Raw genomic sequence first — 20,266 nt, forward strand, 5'->3', positions numbered from 1 at the left:
ACAATCCGACGGACAGTCCTTCATACTTTCGAATGAACGGACTTGACCACACACGGATGCACAAACAGTCCGTCAAAAGCTTGCGCGATGACGTGTACAGCACGTACGACGGGACTAGAAATAGGAAGTCCAATACACAGCAATGCACCCTTCCGCCGTGTAAATCCTTTCTGAGCATGCGCCATTCTTAGTCGAACTAGCCTACTGACGAGCGGATTGTCCGCTGAAACCAAAGTATGACGGACAGAATTTCGAAAAATCCGAAATACTTAGTACGCCAGACTGCACGCTGAAAAAGTCCGCTGAAGCCCACACACGAGCGGACTGTCCGCTGAAATGTGTTTCGACGGACTAAGTAGGCCATACAGTCCGCCCGTGTGTACGCGGCATAAGTTGGCACACATGCATAGTTTTTTTTTCTTTTATTAAGCCACTGGGCTAACAGATTCCTGCATCCACACAAGTGAGGTGGATGCAGAAATCCCCCCTGCAAGACATTGTATTTTGACAGTGAGGATTCTCTGCTTTCACAATACACTGATCAGTGCTGCAGCTGATTGGCTACAAGCCACTAATCAAACACAATTTTCCCAATGATCGACTTCTGTCTAACAGAGAGGGTTATACAGAGATGAACATTTGGCTGGTCTCTGCTAAGCTGAATTTCACTCTGTGTGTACCCAACTTTACCTTATTCTTGACTTCAGCTGGCTTCCTCCATCATTTTTTTATGTGTAGTTGCAGTGATGGTAGGAGGTACACATCCAATGAAATGTACCTGATACAAAGAGCACCAATTACACAATACACTAAAGCCCCATAAACACTATCAGATTTTCTGCTGATTTTGTCTTCAGATTTACCAAAACCATGTAGTGCAAGGGCCTGCCTGTTTGCATACAAATTGAAACTCCAAAGGTTTGACCTCATATTATACGGTTTTGGTAAATCTGAAGGAAAAAATCAGCAAAAAATCTGATAGTGTGTATGGGGCTTTAGCCTGCATTACAGCTACACCATGTAAACTCGTAACACAAGTGTAGTTATAATCTTATAACCACTGGGTCAAACTTCTAACCACTACATGTTCCTGCAGCACAGATGCATACAAAAAAAATAATAATAATAATATCAGCTAGAATAAAAACAAGAGAATCTACTCAAAAATGATAATTGTGGGGTGTGGGCATCAGTAGGTTGAACCCAATCTTTACTCCTTATATCTTTTAAAGTCTCCATTGGTGAGATTTTTTATAATGGAAAAGGCCATAATGAAGGTGTTTCCCCATTTGTTTTGCATTACAAAGAAAAAAGTCAGGCACGGGTGTTTGGCTTTGTGGGGGCCCTGTAGGTAGCCAGTATGTGATTAAGCTTTAGGGACCAAGCATAGCAGAAATATCAATTTAGGTTGGAGCTGGTTTTTAGAAAGGACACACTTATCATATATTTGAAAGGTAATATGCACAGCTGAAAAAATGAATGCTGTACAACTAACTATTCAGGGGATTGTAAAGCTGAAGGGAGCCCAGGCTCAAATTTTATCTAAATGAATGTTAGAACATTAAAATCTCTCTGGACTACATACTACTACTGTATAAAAGAACAGAGAGTACAGAACATGGTTACAGCATAATGATATATTAGTGCCAAACCATTATGATGTCACCAGCTTCGGGGCCTAATGGATAGATAGCATTGTATCAAATAAATAATACACCCATTGTCATGACTCACCTTTTAAGCAAATTTCATTCTGAACAGTTGTGCAAATGGGAATAGCAAAAGAATATTCTATTCATTGGTGAGCATTACCCATGAGGCATTGCAAGGCTGACAGTTACAAGCATGGCTCCCTCGGGTAGAGGCATGATGGGACCAGCTGCAGGGCCACCAGTTTGCGACCCCTGCTCTACACTGTTTCAGCAGTACAATAATGGAAGTGCTTTATACATTACTTTTAAGAATAAAGGCAAAATGATTTTCAAATGTTCTCTCTCCTCACTCAAAGTTAACCACCCAACACTTTCTTTTGAAGTAACATCAAAAAAAATTATCACTTAAAATAGTGATTTTTTTTTACAATCATGAAAAACTTTTTTGAAAACTATTGCTACAAAAATTTGGTTAGACATGTCCCCATTTCTGCTTATATATAATTATAATATATATGCAATTCTAATTGCAAAACAGTAGAGAAGTGTGACACAGAAGGAAGGGTGGTATTGAAGACCAAGTTCAGTTATTTAAGTGGGACATTCAGCGGATGCAATTTGCCAAATAAATGAAATCTAAAATTATTTTATATTATACATTTATCAAAAGTAGAATTGTATAGCAATAACATAATAAAGGCCTTGGTAAGTGTTTGTCTTTAAATAAAGCTTGTGAAAAACGTGCAGTGCACTTTGTATATGTCTGAGAAATTTTTAAAAGGTGAGAGGTGTTAATTTTTGTAAGTGCAATGAGGCAAGTCCTCTGAAAGGTTAAATAGTAGCCTGTAGACAATAAAAATGGCCGCAGTAATAAGAAAAGTATTCAAAATATATGATAAGTCTGTCCTTTCTAAAAACTAGCTCCAACCTAAACTGATATTTCTGCTATGCTTGGTCCCTAAAGCTTAATCACATACTGGCTACCTACAGGGCCACCACAAAGCCAAACACCAGTGTCCGACTTTTTTCTTTGTAATGTAAAACAAATGGGGAAACACCTTCATTATGGCCTTTTCCATTATTAAAAAATCTCACCAATGGAGACTTTAAAAGATATAAGGAGTAAAGATTGGGTTCAACCTACTGATGCCCACACCCCACAATTATCATTTTTTAGTAGATTCTCTTGTTTTTATTCTAGCTGATATTATTTGTTTAGATTGTTATTATTTTTTTCATAATGAACCCTCACTAAGTCATCTCAGCTTGTCTTGCAACCTAAAAATATGTTGCCACTTTCGATTAACCTTGGTTGACACAAACTATATAACTGTTTTCAAGTACATAGCTGTCTAAATACCAAATCCATTCAATTAGTTTAATTATATAAATACATCAGGTAAATAGTAAATTCACAAATCCATTATCAAAGTGTATTATTCCAATAACACAAATATAAAATAAATACATGTATGTGCATCACAAAATAGAAAACCTTTTGGATGTTTTCAATTTGTGATACAATGTTGTGAATTGCCACACGACGTCCTTTGGCCTAATATGCACACAAATACACACATATAACAACAAATGTCCTTACTTAGTGGTTACAGCTCACTGTTGGTTGGATCCTTATTCAGTCTTGAGGGGTGTGTTTTCTTCTGAAATCTAGGACAGGTTTAGAAACATTGTTGTATATAAATCCATGTCTAGAGGCTCTCAAAAAACAGCGGCTTTTTAGCATTCATAAAAAAAGAAATATTATAAGCGACCATATAACAGGCGCAGCAGTGCACAGTAGAAACCTTTCGACTGGAACTGACTGGCTGCTTCCTCATTTTCTCATCTCACATGCAGAGACTTCCTTAACGTCTCTTTGCCACATTACTTCCTTTTACATTCTCCGTGTACTTTGCTATCATATAAGGATTGCATTGCAGAGTAGGCATGTTACATGTATCACTGACATAGTGAAGCAATATATACTCTGCATCATTTGTTTTATGAGCCATACTGATACAAACATAATATAAACATGAACATAAATTGGAACTTTAGTCAGAAAATTAAGTCCTGCTAGATCACTTCAGGTGGGCCCCCTTTGCAGGTATAGCTATATAAAACATAAAAAATAAGTGTCTATACTGTTTAGCCACTTAAGGTCCGGGCCTATTTTTCAGCATTTACAAGTTAAAATCAGGGTTTTTTGCTAGAAAATGACTCAGAACCCCCAAATATTATATATTTGTTTTCAGACACCCTAGAGAATAAAATGGCGGTCGTTGCAATACTTTCTGTCACACTGTATTTGCACAGCTGTCTTACAAGCGCACTTTTTTGGAAAAAATACACTTTTTTGAATTAAAAAATAAGACAAAAGTAAAGTTAGCCCAATTTTTTTTTTTTAATTGTGAAATAAAATGTTACGCAGAGAAAATTGATACCCAACATGTCACGTTTCAATCGTGGAATGGCGACAAAGTTTTACCCTTAAAAATCTCCATAGGTGACGTTTAAAAATGTGTACAGGTTACCAGTTTTAAGTTACAGAGGAGGTCTAGGGCTAGAATTATTACTCTCACTCTAATGACGCAGTGATACCTCACATTTGTGGTTTGAACACCGTTTTCATATGCGGGCGCAACTTACATATGTGTTCGCTTCTACGTGGGAGCTCAGTGGGACAGGGCACTTAAATTTTTCTTATTTGTTTTACTTTTTATTTTTTATTTTTACACTATCCTTTTAAAAAAAAAAATGTGGGTCACTTTTATTCCCATTACAAGGAATGTAAACATCCCTTGTAATAGAAAAAAAGCATGACAGGACCACTTAAATATGAGATCCTGTCTCTTATTTTATTGCATTTTGGTGTAAATATGAGATCTGAGATATTTTTGACCCCCGATCTCATATTTAAGTGGTCCTGTCATGCTTTTATTCCCATTACAAGGAATGTAAACATCCCTTGTTATAGAAAAAAAGCATGACAGGACCACTTAAATATGAGATCGGGGGTCAAAAATATCTCAGATCTCATATTTACACCAAAATGCAATAAAATAAGAAAAAAGAAAAATGCCATTTGAAAAAAAAATAAAAATTCCCCTTTAAATGCATTGTGCAGAAGTGATGTTTGATGTTGCTTCCGCCCTCTCCAATGCTTTGCAGTCCAGTGGAGGCCATCTTACCCTCACTCGGCATCCAGGTTCAGAGGAGAGCAGACGCGATTGTCTCTGCGGCTACCGACTGCTCCGGTAAGTGGCTGAGTCAACCGGAGCATGGCAGGAGGGCCCTCTCCCACCCTGATAAAAGTGGAGAATCTGCCGCAGAGACCACTTTTATCTGAAAGCGGACTGCCATGGTGCTGCACATGTGATGAGTTATGACTCCAGCCATTTGATGGTTTGACAGTTTGGTTTGAGGACACAAGCAAATGTGACAGTTAGCAATCCCGGCATTCCAGGAATTAAACGTTTTTTTTTTTAAACCATTAAATCAATGGGTTTAGTTCAGCTTTATGATTTACTGCTGTTCAGGGCCTCTGGGCTTCAGCAAAATTTCAGCCTCCAAGAAGAAACAGGAGAAATGCTGGAGGCAATTTGCAGCACACACAAATTTTGGTAGCATATTTATTAATGTGGAATGTATGTTCCTTGCTAAAGAATATTATTTATCAAGTGGTTATGGGTAAAGTTCTGCTTTAAAGTGAATAAGAAAATCTCCATTATTGCACAACCACTGGGAAAAAAATATGTACTCATCACTCTTGGAAAATGTTCATTCAATTGTTTAATTGTGTAGAAAAAAAAATGAATCACAAACATGCATCAAAACTATTTTCATTTAACACTCCAACCTTCTGGCTTTAAGAAACACTTAAAAAAAAAAATGAGAGAAAACTGTAGTCAATTGCAACTGTTTTTGCAGATCAAGCAGAGAAAAAAAATATGGAATCACTCAATTCTGATGAAAATATTAGGGCATCACCATGTACTTTGCAGGTCTAAAACAATAATCTGCATGAGATAATTATCTGCTAATTAGTTTGCAGTTAAAAAAAGAGTGCTTGCACACCTTGCACACCTAATTGACTTGAATCATGGCTCCAACACGAGAGATGACAGCTGAAAGAAAGGAGAGGATTATAAAACTTTTTCAAGAAGGTAAATCATCATGGAATGTTGCAAAAGATGTTGGTTGTTCCCAGTCAGCTGTGTCTAAAATCTGGACCAAGTACAAATCAAATGGGAAGGTTGTTAAAAGGAAGCGTACTGGTAGACCAAAGAAGACATCAAAGTGTCAAGAGGGAAAACTTAAAACAATATGCTTTGAAAACAGAAAATGCACAACAAAAGAAATGAGGAACAAATGGTCAGAAACTGGAGTCAATGTCTGTGGGTGAACTGTAAGACATCCCCTTAAGGAAATGGGATTTACATATAGAAAAGCCAAACGAAAACCATCATTAACACCTAAACAGAAAAAAACAAGTTTACAGTGAGCTAAAGAAAAGCAGTCATGGACTGTGGATGACCGGATGAAAGTAATATTCAGTAATGAATCACAAATCTGCATTGGACAGGGTGATAATGCTGGAACTTTTGTTTGGTGCCGTTCCAATGAAATGCATGAAGACGACTGCCTGAAGAAAACATGCAAATTTCCACAATCATTGATGATATGGGATTGCATGTCAGGTAAAGGTACAGAAGAGATGACAGTCATTACATTTTCAAAAAAGCACAAGTTTATATTGAGATTTTTGAAGACTTTTCTTAATCCATCAATCGAAAGGATGTTTGGTGATGATGGCATCATTTTTCAGGATGATAATGCATCTTGCCATATGGCAAAAGCCATGAAAATTTTCCTTCAAGAAAGGCATATAATGTCAATGGCATGGCCTGTAAATAGTCCAGACCTCAATCCAATTGAAAATCTATGGTGGAAATGAAAGAAAATGACAAGGCTCCAACCTGCAAAGCTGATCTGGCAATTGCAAGTTGAAGCCAGATTGATGGAGAATACCATTTGTCAATAGTTAAATCCATGCTTCAGAGAGATCGAATCCATGCCGTAAGCTGTTATAAAAGTCAGAGGTGGTACAACAAAGTACTAGTGATGTACTTTAGTGGGGTTTTTTTCCATAACATTTTTTCAGAATTTAGTGATTCCATATATTTTTCCTCTGCTTGATCTGCAAAAACAGTTGCAATTGACTAGAGTTTTCTTCTTTTTTGTTTTTTTTCAAGTGTTTCTTAAAGCCAGAAGGTTGGAATGTCAAATGAAAATAGTTTTGAGGCATGTCTGTGAGTAGTTTCTACACAATTAAACAATTGAATGAACATTTTCCGAGCGTGGTAATTCCATACTTTTTGGCGGGGGTTGCAAAGTGCAACAGACCTTGATCATGTTCCTAAAATATCTGGAACTGGAGCTGAGCTGTGGAATAAAATTGCACCTTGACCATGGTAGTATGCAAGGCCTCTGCTGCGAAAGTGTGCAGTGCTCCTCTTCAGGCCTAGGCCAAACTGTCAAGAGACTGTTTTGGAAACCATTGAGGCAAGGTGGTGCTTTGGCCCACCATCTCTGCAAATCTGTTAAGCAAGAGGCCCCCTGTAGATCTGGGAACTGTCGGAACAACCAGGATGCCAGTGCCCTCCGATACACATATACAGTCTGGGGTGGCCACCACAGCGCAGCAATTAAGTTAGGTTGGACGAGTCCCTAACAAACCAGCTCATAGAAAATGCCCGAACCAATAAACACTGTGTCTGTCCAAGGAAGGCCAGACAGTAGTTTTTGTGCAGTAAAGACAAGCCATTTTATTTACAAAATTGTTGCCTGGCAAAAAGATATTAGTGTTTTTTTAAAGGGGTTGTAAAGATTTGTTTTTTATTTTCTAAATAGGTTCCTTTAAGCTAGTGCATTGTTGGTTCACTTCCCTTTTCCTTCGATTTCCCTTCTAAATGTTTTTTTTGTCTTTGTTTTCTTTGTCTGAATTTCTCACTTCCTGTTCCTCCTCAGTAAGCTATTCAGTAAGCTGTTCTGGCTGACTAAACACCACTCGGATGATGGTGTGAAGTTTACTGAGGAGAAACAGGAAGTGGGAAATTCAGACAAAGAAAAAAAACATTTAGAAGGGAAATTGAAGGAAAATCTAAGTGAACCAACAATGCACTAGCTTAAAGGAACCTATTTAGAAAATAAAAAACTAACCTTTACAACCCCTTTAAGTATGGTTGTTCTTTGAATTACAGAGGACTTGGGGAACAATCCAACCTGTTTTTTTTTGTAATATTTGATTGACATGCATGCTCAAATCATGTTTAATGCAATAATGAAGAGTGACCCCTGATGCTAGCCTTATCTCAGGGGAGAGGTGCCTTTGAAAATACAGGTAATTATCTATGAATTTAAGAATGAAACATTCTAAGGACAACATGTGCTAACCATTGATGCATGATTTCATTTAATTTACACTCTCTAAACAAGCATATTCTTTATTTTACTAGAAGCAATGTTCAACTGATGATACAGATATATACTATATCACTTTATAAACGGTAATTTGCCACTTTTTCATAAATACTAATTTGGAATGGCATTTCTCGCACTTTGGCCTTACTTTGAAGAGAAGGACAATGAATGAAGAGGTACCATCTGGTAAGGCTTTCTTTACCAGGTATGATATTCAAAGGATCTCATCCCAATGAGTAACTAGCCACTTTGAAATGTAAACCCAGGATGATAAACTTTGTGTACAAAATTATCCCTTGTTACTAGTTTGAATGAAATCATAGTCATTTATTAAACACTTACCAGTGGCTCTTGGTAGTTCCATTTACAGATTTATATGTTGGTATCTGTTTAATAAATTACACTGAACTCTCAGAAGGATTAAACATGAAAAGCAATAATTAGAGTTTAATTAGAGGATTACTTTTTCGTGTCTATGTTGCATAACTTGTTTTTCTGCTTCTGCAGCTTATATGGGGAAACAGGTATGAGACATTTGGAAATGATTATACTTACAGTATGTAATTTGCTCACTAGCCCATTTAAACAGCATTTCTGCATCTTCAGTAGAATAAAAATGCTACTTCAATTTGTGGTTAATGGCTATCATGTGACCATTACGCCACTATGCAGGACAACCATAATATATATTTTTAGAGTTTCTTGACTCAGGGTAGTTTCCTGTTAGTCCACTACAATATGACAGCTGTCACAGTTAATGTACCCATGTAGTTGTTTTTTTCCTTTTCAACTAATTATAAAATGATTAAACATGAGCTGCAAATAAATGTGGTTAACAGTCATCTTATCAGTGCAAACTCCCATGTAGCCCCATGTACTGTAAATGGGTCACTGTCTACTTGCTGGCTTGCAGGCCAGCCTAGTTGGGAAAAGGTATAGTCTTTGACTGTGGCCTTGGTAATACCAGCATTACAGACACCTTATTTAAAAGTGCTGTAGCTTACCATTGATGATGCAGCATCATAGATGTATTATTTAATCCAGTCAGTAGGTAGCTTTCCTTTTTCATGTGTTTTCTAATTTCTCTTTATTTCCAGCTCTAAAAATCATGTAAACAGAGTTCAACATTGTAAGCTTAAATTTGAATACATCATTTATATAAGTCAGAACAGTGACTCTTCTCCCCACATCTCTCTATCGCCAGTAATATAGCTAAATCTAAGACATGGGGGTTAATTTACTTCCCTTGCAAAGTGAATAGTCTATGTGCCTTTAGTAAATCAGCCCCAAAGGGTCTGAAAGAAAACAAGTGCTCTGGGAATCCTTTGTGATGTAATAAATGTTTTTTCTTGTCAAAACAAAAATTGCATACATATAAAAAGCAAGAAAGGTAAAAAAAAAAAGTGAAAGATCCATTTAAAAAGTTATAAATTGACAACTTTAAAAATGTAAATTTAAAATGACCATAATCATATTTTTGAGATAGAAGAGTTAGCAAATTTTTAAATGTGATGCTACCTGTCATTTTAAACCAAAATAATCCAGGATAAAGTGTGATCAGAATTCAGTTTTAAATTTTTACCCAGTGTTTCTAGTTAAAAAAAATCACACAGCGACACAGTTGCTTTAAAAGAAGAGAATAGTTTACATCAACTTTTTTAAAATGTTTTTTAAAATATTGGGCTTTGCCTTGTTTTACAAAAACACATTTCTAAAAAGTATGCCCTTGACACATGGCTCACCATACTTTATCAACTTTCTAAAGGGGGGGGGGGGGGCGCAGCATTATCTTTTACTGCATGTTGATTCAGTTCAGGTTCAATCTTTTGTAATCCTAAATTTCAACCTAAGCTACTGACCTCTGTAAATGGAAGGCTTTTTACAACACCAAAGTTAAAAATAGAAAGGTAAGCACTTGAAAAGGAGCCAGGACATTCACATGCTAACTGGAAAAAGGTAAAAAAACATTAATTTGCAGTATTTTATATTTACCAGAATAAAAAAGCACATTGGGGGAGATTTGCTGAAACTGGTGCCCACATACTAGTGCGGATGTGCATAGTAAACGATCAGTTTCCAGGTTTTATTGTCAAAGCTTAATTGAGCAAGCTGACGTTAGAAGCTGATTGGTCGCTATGCACAGCTGCAATGGTTTCTGGGTGCACCAGTTTTAGTAAATCTCCTCCATTATTTTTTTTATTTTAGTCCTGGATTTAATAAATGAAGAAAAAGAATAGAAATTCACTGTAATTTCCCTTTAACAGATTGCGTCACGTCTCTAAAAAAAATCCTATTAGCTTCCTTCTGCAATAGTAGAAGCTAAGTTCCCTGGTGGCTGAGAATAAAATCTTCTCTGTCTTTTTGGACTCCACATACAGCTGCTATCCAACATTTCTGGGTGTGACAGACTGGATGTGGTGATTCCACCTGCTGGCCACTGCTTCACTACAGAATACCGTGGCTAGCTGGAGGAACCAGGGTACCCAGTGGGCAACATGATAACAGATACAATCAGAAGCATTGAATAGCAGCAGCACCCAGAGACAGCAGAAGACAGTAAAAATTTTACTTGCTGCCTATCAAGGAGGTAAATATTTGGCTTATTCTTTTGCAGGTGCAGCTGGCTGTAATTTTTTGTGATATGACAGGGTCCCCTTGAAGTTGGAAATACATAGAGAGGCCTCTTACCAAGATAGACAAGCATTAAGGAATATGCCAACTTTTGTTGAGGTCGTGTGACTCCAACTTTTCTTTCTGATTCAATAGATGTTTGGATATTATACACACTCGTTGAAGAGCTTTCCAGGCTTGCTATGAAGGGGAGGAAATGATTGCTGTGGTCATTCTTCAATATAGTAAAAAATAAAATAAAACATTTAAAAAATAACCCAATACATATTGTTGAATATGAGAAATGACCATTGCACACATGTTTCATTCCTAAAATAGCTAGTAATGGAACAATGCTCATTTACTGTAGGAGCTATGTAGCAGGGTTTTGGTTTTGCTTGTGAAATAAAAGCACCAGGCAAACGCAGACATCTTCATTTTATGAACATATATATTAGTTGGAAAGGTGCTAGTTCAATGTAGGCGTATACACAGCTGCTAGTAATGCTTTTTATTTGATGAGTTACCATGTCTTGCGCATCATCTGAAATTTCAAAACAATGGGAGTGCCAGCAATGTCTTTCGTAATAAGAAAAAAGGTGAAGAGCCAGACTGATGAACACAAAATCATGTTTGTAAGTCTTTCTAATTGCAGCTATGCCAGTGTTTTGGTATGTGTATTGGAGAAGGATTGAAGGGGTGATTATGCTGATTTAACTCTTAAGCCGCGTACACACGGGCGGACTGTCTGGCCAACTAAGTCCGTCAGACAATCCGACAGACAGTCCGTCCTACTTTCGAATGAACGGACTTGACCACACACGATGAACAGACAGTCCGTTGAAAGCTTGCGCGATGACGTGTACAGCACGTACGACGGGACTAGAAATACGACGTCCAATACACTGCAATGCAACCTTCGGCCGTGTAAATCCTTTCTGAGCATGCGCCATACTTAGTCTGTCCAACTTGCCTACTCACGAGCGGACTGTCCGCTGAAACCAAAGTTGGACGGACAATATTACGGAAATTCCGAAAGACTTAGTCCGCCAGACAGTCCGCTGAAAAAGTCCGCTGAAGCCCACACACGAGCGCACTGTCCGCTGAAATGTGTTTCAGCGGACTAAGTTGGACAGACAGTCCGCCCGTGTGTACGCGGCCTTAGACGTAAATAATGCATTATTAATAATTAATAATAAAAAGAATCTTAAGCTTACCATACATTTTACAATCTGACTGTGAAGTTTGTGTATAATCTCTTTTTTAGATTTACTAAAACTATGTAATGAGTGAACCTACCTACATTTTCCATTAAATCTGTATCCAAATATGTAGGCATTTACTGTATACTATATATGTTATAGTTGCTGGTAGAGCTAAAAGAGGTTAAACAGTCAGATTGTAATGTGTGTGCCAATAAGTTCACCTTTTGGAACATGTTACATGTTCCACCTGTATTTAAGGTGCAACATACAACATGTTTCAGCAGCTGCAGCCTCTCCCCCTCTCCCCCATTCCCAGTGACAGCGAGCAGGTTTCTCTGTTTGAATATAATGTGGTCGTGCGGCGTTACGCCTGCCTGGCCGTGTCATTCATCCACAGAGTTCTGTGAATGGGAAACTACAAATACTGACAGCCTTTGCGGCTGTCGGCTTGTAGTTCTCAATGAACTAACATGACGCTGTTGAGTAATGTGGTAGATCATTGTCTCTTCCTGTCAGTCTGTATCTGTCTGCCTGTACAAGGTATGAGCAGACAGATACACTGACAAGTCTGCAGGAGTCCTGCATGGCACCAGGGATCTGGTGCTTTCCAGGCTCGGAGTAAAAAAAATAATAGATGCACATTTATTTTACCTGCAAAAAGGTGTGCATTTATGTATTTATTTATTTTATTTCAGATAATATATTTTTTCAATCAAAAGAAGTTTTATTGTGCCAGTTGTAATACATTACAGGTTACATTAAAACAATATATATATTTTTATATCAGTAGGTATGCAAACTACAAATACAGGGAATAAAACCACAGCATAACGTGATGTCATATCACTATATACCCATAATCTAAACCTTAGGGTTTTTTTGTAGGATTATACTTTCACAAAAGGCACTGAATGGTAAGTTAGTGCCAGTCACACAAACTATAAAAACAATAGCAACCATCCATGTAGAGTAGGCAGGGTCTAACCCACCAACCCAACACAGAAAAATAGAAGGTCAACGGGCAAAGAATGATTGTGGTCGCCCTCATCCTACCTGCTTTTAAAGAAACTTCCCCTCTATGGTCAGAGGGTGCATATGAAAGTTGAACTTACATAATTAAATGTTAACAACCGTAAAACTTGTCCTGTCTCCTGTCCTAGAGGTCAATGTTATCCTTTTCTACAGACATTCATGCCTTTTATGCTTGTAGCAACCGATGTGAGACCAGGTGCAGGGGTGCAAACCCCCGAGTTTGCAACCAGGCTTGCCATATGGAATAAAATTTACGATTCTATGCTGATATGTTAACTGGAACATGTGGCGAAAGCCAGAACCTGGCCACTATCTTTCGAGCTATACATAGTAGTCTGAGCACTTCTATATTGATGGGGGGGGGGGGGGTATATATTTCTTTGTCAACAGCTCCTAAGACACAGATTAAAGGATCCAATGGGACCCCAACCTGGTAAACTGTAGAGATGGCTTCAGTTATTTCACCCCAATTATGGTTCAATTTGGGACAGCGCCAGATTAAGTGAATTAGAGAACCTTCCTTCCCATTACATTTGGGGCACAAAGAGGAATATCTGCTTCCTCAGCGATACAATTGGATGGGTGCTCGGTAAGCCCGGTGTAATAAGAATAAATGAGATAACCTTTGTGACTGTGAGACCGATGTAATCGGCCAAGATTGCACACACATCTCCCAGATTTCATCATTTATCTCCCCTAAGTCCTGTGTCCATCCCCTCCTACATGATAAAGTTGCTAGATCTTGTATGATAAAGTTGTTGGGTCTTGTATGAATGATAGTAGGCTTGATATCAGGCCCTTTTTCTCTTGTCCATAAAAGATGTCCCTCAGCAAGGGATAAATCAAAAGTGAAAGTGTGGATATACAACCCTGGGCCTGGAGAGCATGTCTCAATTGGAGGTACTTATAAAATTGTTGTCTAGGTAGGTTAAATTCTGCCTGCTGGTCCATAAAGGATTTTAGTATATTTTGGGTATATAATTGGGAAATATTACAGATGCCAGCCAGTTTCCATGCATGGAAATTTTCCAGTTTATATACTTCTGCCAGATTAGGATCAAACCATAATGGAGTATCTTCAAGAAATTCGGAGAACCTCAAACTGTTTTTAACAGTAGCCCAGAGTTGTTTTAAGAGTATTATAGTGGGTGCTGATTGTGGCAGATTGGGTAGTCCAGCCTCTAAACACGCTAAAACAGAGGCATTTTGCATTCCAGTCTGCAACAGGCCATTGGTCGGGTCGGATTCACTCGGTAACCCAAAGCCACTCAGTGTTGTAGTTGAGAGCCATAAAAATAAATCTTAGAATTAGGCACTGCAGTGTGGAAAGATGCATCCTAGCTACTTGTTTTTTCCATATTAAAGATCTGAATAAGGTGTCAATGCAAGCAAACCATCTGCAAGGTATTCATTGAAGGGAATTGTTCATAATGTACAACAACTGGGGACACCAAACCATTTTGAAATGGTTGTATACTGTTTTTTTTTTACTTTTACCTATAGGTAAGCCTATAATAAGGCTTACCTGTAGGTAAAAAAATATCTCCTAAACCTTTATGGTTTAGGAGATATTCCCCTCACAATGTGCCACTGACTGCAGCGGCACATGCGCACAGGGGATTTTCGGCTGAAAGCCCGGCAGACACCGGACTTTGCCAGAAAGAAATCTCCCGCGCGCAAGCGCGGGAGTGATGATATCGTGACTCCGGCCACTCACATCGCCGGAGCCATAATACACAGAAGACACGCCGAGGGAACATGTCAGCTCCCTCAGTGTGGATCGCCTGAGATATCGGGGCCTTGTTCTAAGGTAAGAATTTCATAATGAGCTAGTATGCGGTGCATACTAGCTCATTATGCCTTTTCCCTTGCAGGTCAGAAAAAAAAAATTCAGCGGGTTTACTCCTGTTTTAATTAGGTTTATACTACCAATTATTGATAGTGGTAATTTACACCAAGTATTACACGTCATTTGGAGTCTTTTGAAAAGGGGGAGTAAGGGGGAGTAAATTCCCTACCAAGTAATTCAACGGGTTGGCAGACACCTGAACCAGATATTTGAATGAGGAGACTACCTTAAGGGATTCTGCAACCGGCAACAAAACCATTGGATCATCTAAAGGCAAAAGAACCGATTTGTTCTTGTTGATGGAGAATCCCAACAAAGAGCCAAAGTACTGAATCACTGACATTGCATTAGTGAGGGATGCGTCTGAGTCCCCCAGATAAAGAAGAGTGTCATCAGTGTAAAGAGAGATTTTTTCCACACCTGATTCCCTGTTAAAACCTGCAGTAGATGGGGGGGGACCATTGGGAAGCCGCCAGTGGTTTCAGGGCTAATGCAAATAACAGGGGTGACAATGGGCAACCCTGCCTCATATCCCTGAATAGGGGAAAGGGTCTGTTAGATCACCGTTTATGCGTAGCCTAGCTGTAGGGGCCGCACACAACAATTTCACCCAGTTAATACATTTATCTCCCAGTCCAAAGCACCTCAGCACCTCCCACAGGTAAGGCCATTCGACACTGTCGAAGGCGAGTCATGCAGAATGTTTAGCCACCAGCAACTGCTGCTGAGCATGCGATTCCCTCTGCATGGGGGCCCAGTCATCCTCCAATGTACTGATGCTCCCTTTAATGGCTGAGATTCGGTCTCTCAATTTTTGCATGTCTTGGTGGAGAAAGGACATTTCAGCTTTCACCCCCTTAACCTTGGATGCCAAGCCACGCCCCCATTTATTTAATTTTTTTTTTAAAGGTGAACTTATGTGTTCACACCCCATGCAGTCCAGTGCATTTATTTTTTCTGCATCAAAAACGCATTTAAAGTAGGTTATATGGTTCCAACGGCATATTTAATACCAGTGCGGTCAGTTTCAAGGTTCCAGAAAAAAAAAATGTTCCAGTTACAGAAAAAAAAGTAGAACATGCTGCATTATTCCTGCACTGAACTGCATTGGAATGTGGTAAAAAGAACCATAAACGCACCACAACTCATAAAAAACGCACCAAATTGCACCGGACCCCAGTACCGTAAAAAAAAGAAAAAAAAAACTGAAAAAAAGCATCTAGAATGCATCTGGAAACAAATAAAAATCACAACAAAAATGCACTTGAATGTATCAAAAATGCATTAAAAACGTGCATGCAGAAACGTATCCGGAACGGATCTGGATGATGTTTTAGTGATGTGAACCAGCTCTTAAAGCCAGAAGGCTGATCAAAAACAAAAAAATACATATTTTCCTATGTACATTTATTCAGAAATATGTCAAGGTATACCATTTACACTGCAGGGTTGATTTGCTAAAACCGGAGAGTGCAAAATCTGGTGCAGTTCTGCATAGCAACCGATCAGCTTCCAGGCTTTTTTTCAAAGCTTAATTGAAAACGATGAAGTTGGAAGCTGATGATGCAGAGCTGTACCAGGTTTTTCACTCTCCAGTTTTAGTAAATCAACCCTTGTGAGTCAACATATTTGTGATCCATTAATTTCTATGTTCATTTACAAAAAGACATTAGACTAAAAAACAAGTAAAGCAAATTACCTAAAAACAGTGTCATAAACATAAATACCATTATTTAGGAAAATAATTGCTCCAAGTCACTATAATCATTACATCCTACATTACTAACAATGTATTAATGAATAAAGAGCTCCATTCATTTATTTCTATTACATGTACCTAAAGTTTAGCTTTTCTTCTCAGGAAATTAGTTGCAAATAGTAAATTTTCAATTTAAAGTGATTATACATGAAGTGCCTGATAAAAGTTCTCCTGAGGAAGCCATCTTTGGCGAAACATGTAAAGATTATAATCACTTGCATCTGTTCCATGTATTGTATGCTTATTTTTGACAACAATATGTTGATTTTTAGATGTTTCTAAATAAACTTTTGATATATTTTTTATATATAACTTGCACTAAACAACCTGTTTAGTGAAAATAAATGCTTACATGTAATAAACAACACTGTAATGTGTACAGTCTTGAGGAAAGAAAGACATTAAGGTTGTGATACAAACATACATACATATGCAGACAAAAAAAGTAAAAAAATAAAAAGGATCCAACTCATTGAGTCCCCTCTTTTTTTTCTACAATTACTCTTTTATGTTTCTATGCAGCATTAAAAAGTAAAGGAGGTTCTTGTATTTTCTGCTTCAGCTATTATTTTTCCAGATCCAGTTAAGAACAAAATAAAATAAAGAACATTCTGATATACCGTATTTATCGGCATATAACACACACTTTTTCCCCTTAAAATCAGGGGAAAATCATGGGTACGTGTTATATGCCGATCCCCACCAATCCCCTGCTGATTGTGAGCGCCGCCAATATAAACACGTAGCCATGTGTACTCAGCTAGGCTCAGCTCCTCTCGGCTTCGCAGTCACGCCCAGTCCCGCCCTATGATGGATATAACACAGAGACTGGGCGTGACTGTAAGCGGAGCCGAGTGCACTCGGCTGTGTATATCGGCGGCGCTCGACTCCTCTTGGCTCCGCTCACAGTCCCACCATTGGACCTGTGTTATGTCCATCATAGGGCGGAACTGGGTGGGTCTGCGAGAGGAGCCGAGAGGTGCCGAGATACACAGGACCGGTTCTGTGTATCTTGTCGGCACCATATTTAAACATGAAGTGACCCTGTCAACGCATCAATGTCACTAGACAAGGCTAAAATGACACTAACAAGGCTGCAAATGACACTGACAAGGCTGCAAATGACACTGATAAGGCTGCAAATGACACTGATAAGGCTGCATTGATGGGCATTTAAATGTAAGTTTTTTCCTTAAAACATTTTTCCCTTAAAATCCCCTTCTAAACTTGGGGTGCGTGTTAAGCCCCGTACACACTATCAGATTGTCTGCTGAGTTTTTCCTTCAGATTTACCAAAACCATGTAGTAGAAGGGCCTGCCTGATTGCATACACATTGAAACTCCTAAGGTTTGACCTCATATTATATGGTTTTGGTAAATCTGAAGGAAAAACTCAGCAGACAATCTAATAGTGTGTACGGGGCTTTATACGTCGGCACGTGTTATATGTTGATAAATACAGTATTTGTTTCCTAGTTGATATCTTTTTTTATAGCTTAGTCTAATTTGTGTATTGTATTGTTTATGACATGCACACTGTGTAAAAGGAAATTTCATCTTTGTTTCAGTTAGATTTTGTATATATGGTGTCAGGTTGCAAACCCTTAAAGCAAGCAACAAAATAATATTAGGGAAAGTCAATAACACAACTTGAAATGGGCTTGTTCAAAAATATAGTACATGGGATAGAGTCAAATTTGCAGTACTATTAAGCGTCTTTCTTTAATTGGCCTGGCTTTAGGGTAGCGAATTCTGATAGGTTGCTTTAGGATACTGTACTTTTTCAGGTGACGCTTTGCTCCTTGCATTACATATGGCACAAGGCTGTGTTTTCAAGATGTCTGTATGGTAGATTAGATAGAATAGAAGGGAAGCGATAGTAAGGAAAGGAAACAAGGTGTCATACTGTTTTACGCTGTGGTTCACATGCATACCTAAACAGCAGATGTGCTCCCAGAGAGAGAATTCAGGGCATGGTTGACTGGCACAATGCTGGTAAACAGAGGAAATAAGTTGCTTCATGTTGAAACCAGAAACTTCAGGCACATCCTATTGCTTTGCTCGGAATTTTGTTGCTGCGTATAGTGACTTTACTGTATTTCCTGTTGCGCTGGTACAGTACCTTTCTTCTTTCAGTTCACAAGCAATGCTTCTCTGTCTCCCCATAACAGATATGCTCCTCTTCCCATCTGCAGTTTGCTTTCCTGACACGTTTCATGCCTCTCTATTACACCGAATGTTCATTCAGCATAGAAGCCAGAGTATATTTCTAGACACTCCCACATTTTTGTTTTATGAGCAAGGAACTAATAAATGGTAATCAGATAATGGCACGATTCCAGGAAAGGCATCGGTATAGTTCAAGGGAAGTTAAAGGTTCGCCCTGAACATATTAATCTTAAAGTGGCAATTCATCTAAAAATGATCCTTTAATTATAGGCTGAGCCTACTTGGAAGAGTCAGCCACTCACTGGTTATATGTCTGTGAAACGAACAGCAAGATCTCCCTGTCATAATTCCTGATCATGTTCCTGTCCATTTTTGAGTTTTCTGCATTCCCACTATCTTTATAGTGCAAATAACCTTTAAGGTAGAGTGCCATTAAATGACAGTTGCTAGCAGTGGTGGTCGTCCAAAAGGGGTGCAGGGGCCACCCCCCTAATCTACATGCAGGCTGCCGGATGCATGGATTTCAATGGGGTTTTTTTTTTGAAGCACGTGATTAGAGCCTGAGGTTCTAATTGACTTTAAAAAAAGGGCGTGATAATAGCAAATTATTATTTGCCATTGTCTTACTAATTCTCCACTGGCCAATCGGGGTCTCAGGACCCACTTCCTGTTTGGCCAGGAGGAGAAGCAATGGCCCCGGAGTGAGGAGTAGCTCGAGCAAGGAGCAGTAGCCGTAACCTGGATCCTTGTCATCTGCCAGGTAAGGTAAACTCTGATCACCACCTTCCCTTCCGTCTCCCGCAGGGGGGAGGGATGATGGGCATCTTCCCGGCTGTCAACCCGGCAAGAGGGGGGGTGGCGTTGGTTTACCGCCCCCCACAATATAGCCACTGGTTGCTAGATTCAAGGAATTTAACCACCTCAATTCCATACACTTTCATTCCCTTACAATCCAGACCAACTTTAAAGCGGATGTTGCACATAAAAAAAAAAACCTACAAGCCAATGACATGATGTGCTAGTATTCACCTTGGAGCAGTGCTGTAATGTCACCGCTGAGAGGGCTGACATGTCCCCCCTATCTTTCTTCCGGGTTCGCACGCTCCGGCCATGTGTTTGGCTGGAGCTGCGATGGCGTCACTCCCACACGTGCACGAGATCAGGGACACTGACCGGCATGACAAAAAAATGAATACAATTTTTTTTAAAACACTTTAAATAGAGCAATATAATGTTACCATTGTACAGGGCCGTCTTTAAGGCAGGGCAAAAAGGGCAGCTGCCCTGGGCCCTGTCATTGTTGTGGGGCCCAAAGCACCTGCCTCATACTTGCCAACTATCCCAGTTTACATTCCCTTGTCCCTTGAGGTTTTAGTCCTGTGCTGTGTCCTGATATCTCAGTGTAAAGTGCTGCTACTAACGCTGCCCAGCTCTGACCTATTGTTGTGTACAGACAACTCACCTGTAGACCCTGTGTTTACATGTAAATAACCAGCATTCATATGTA

The 20,266-nt window shown here is 38.9% G+C and overlaps 1 protein-coding gene across 3 annotated transcripts in view; it reads right to left on the bottom strand.

The window, feature by feature from the left end:
• Positions 1-18,798, bottom strand: part of SYK (spleen associated tyrosine kinase) — a 181,578-nt gene extending 162,780 nt beyond the window's left edge. For 2 of the 3 annotated variants that reach the window (XM_077469884.1, XM_077469858.1), the window contains exon 1: positions 3,253-3,491. The gene's annotated coding sequence lies outside the window, so the exon portion shown is untranslated. Of the gene's footprint in view, positions 1-3,252; positions 3,492-9,139; positions 9,235-10,823; positions 10,947-18,524 lie in introns of those variants that run through there. The other variant, XM_077469867.1, reaches the window with a different exon arrangement.
• Between the last annotated feature and the right edge of the window lie 1,468 nt (positions 18,799-20,266).

The sequence above is a fragment of the Lithobates pipiens genome, unplaced genomic scaffold, assembly GCF_037356315.1.
Source record: "Lithobates pipiens isolate NorthernLeopardFrog02 unplaced genomic scaffold, aLitPip1_a1.2 Scaffold_11, whole genome shotgun sequence".
In the NCBI taxonomy this organism is placed as follows: Eukaryota; Metazoa; Chordata; class Amphibia; order Anura; family Ranidae; genus Lithobates; species Lithobates pipiens.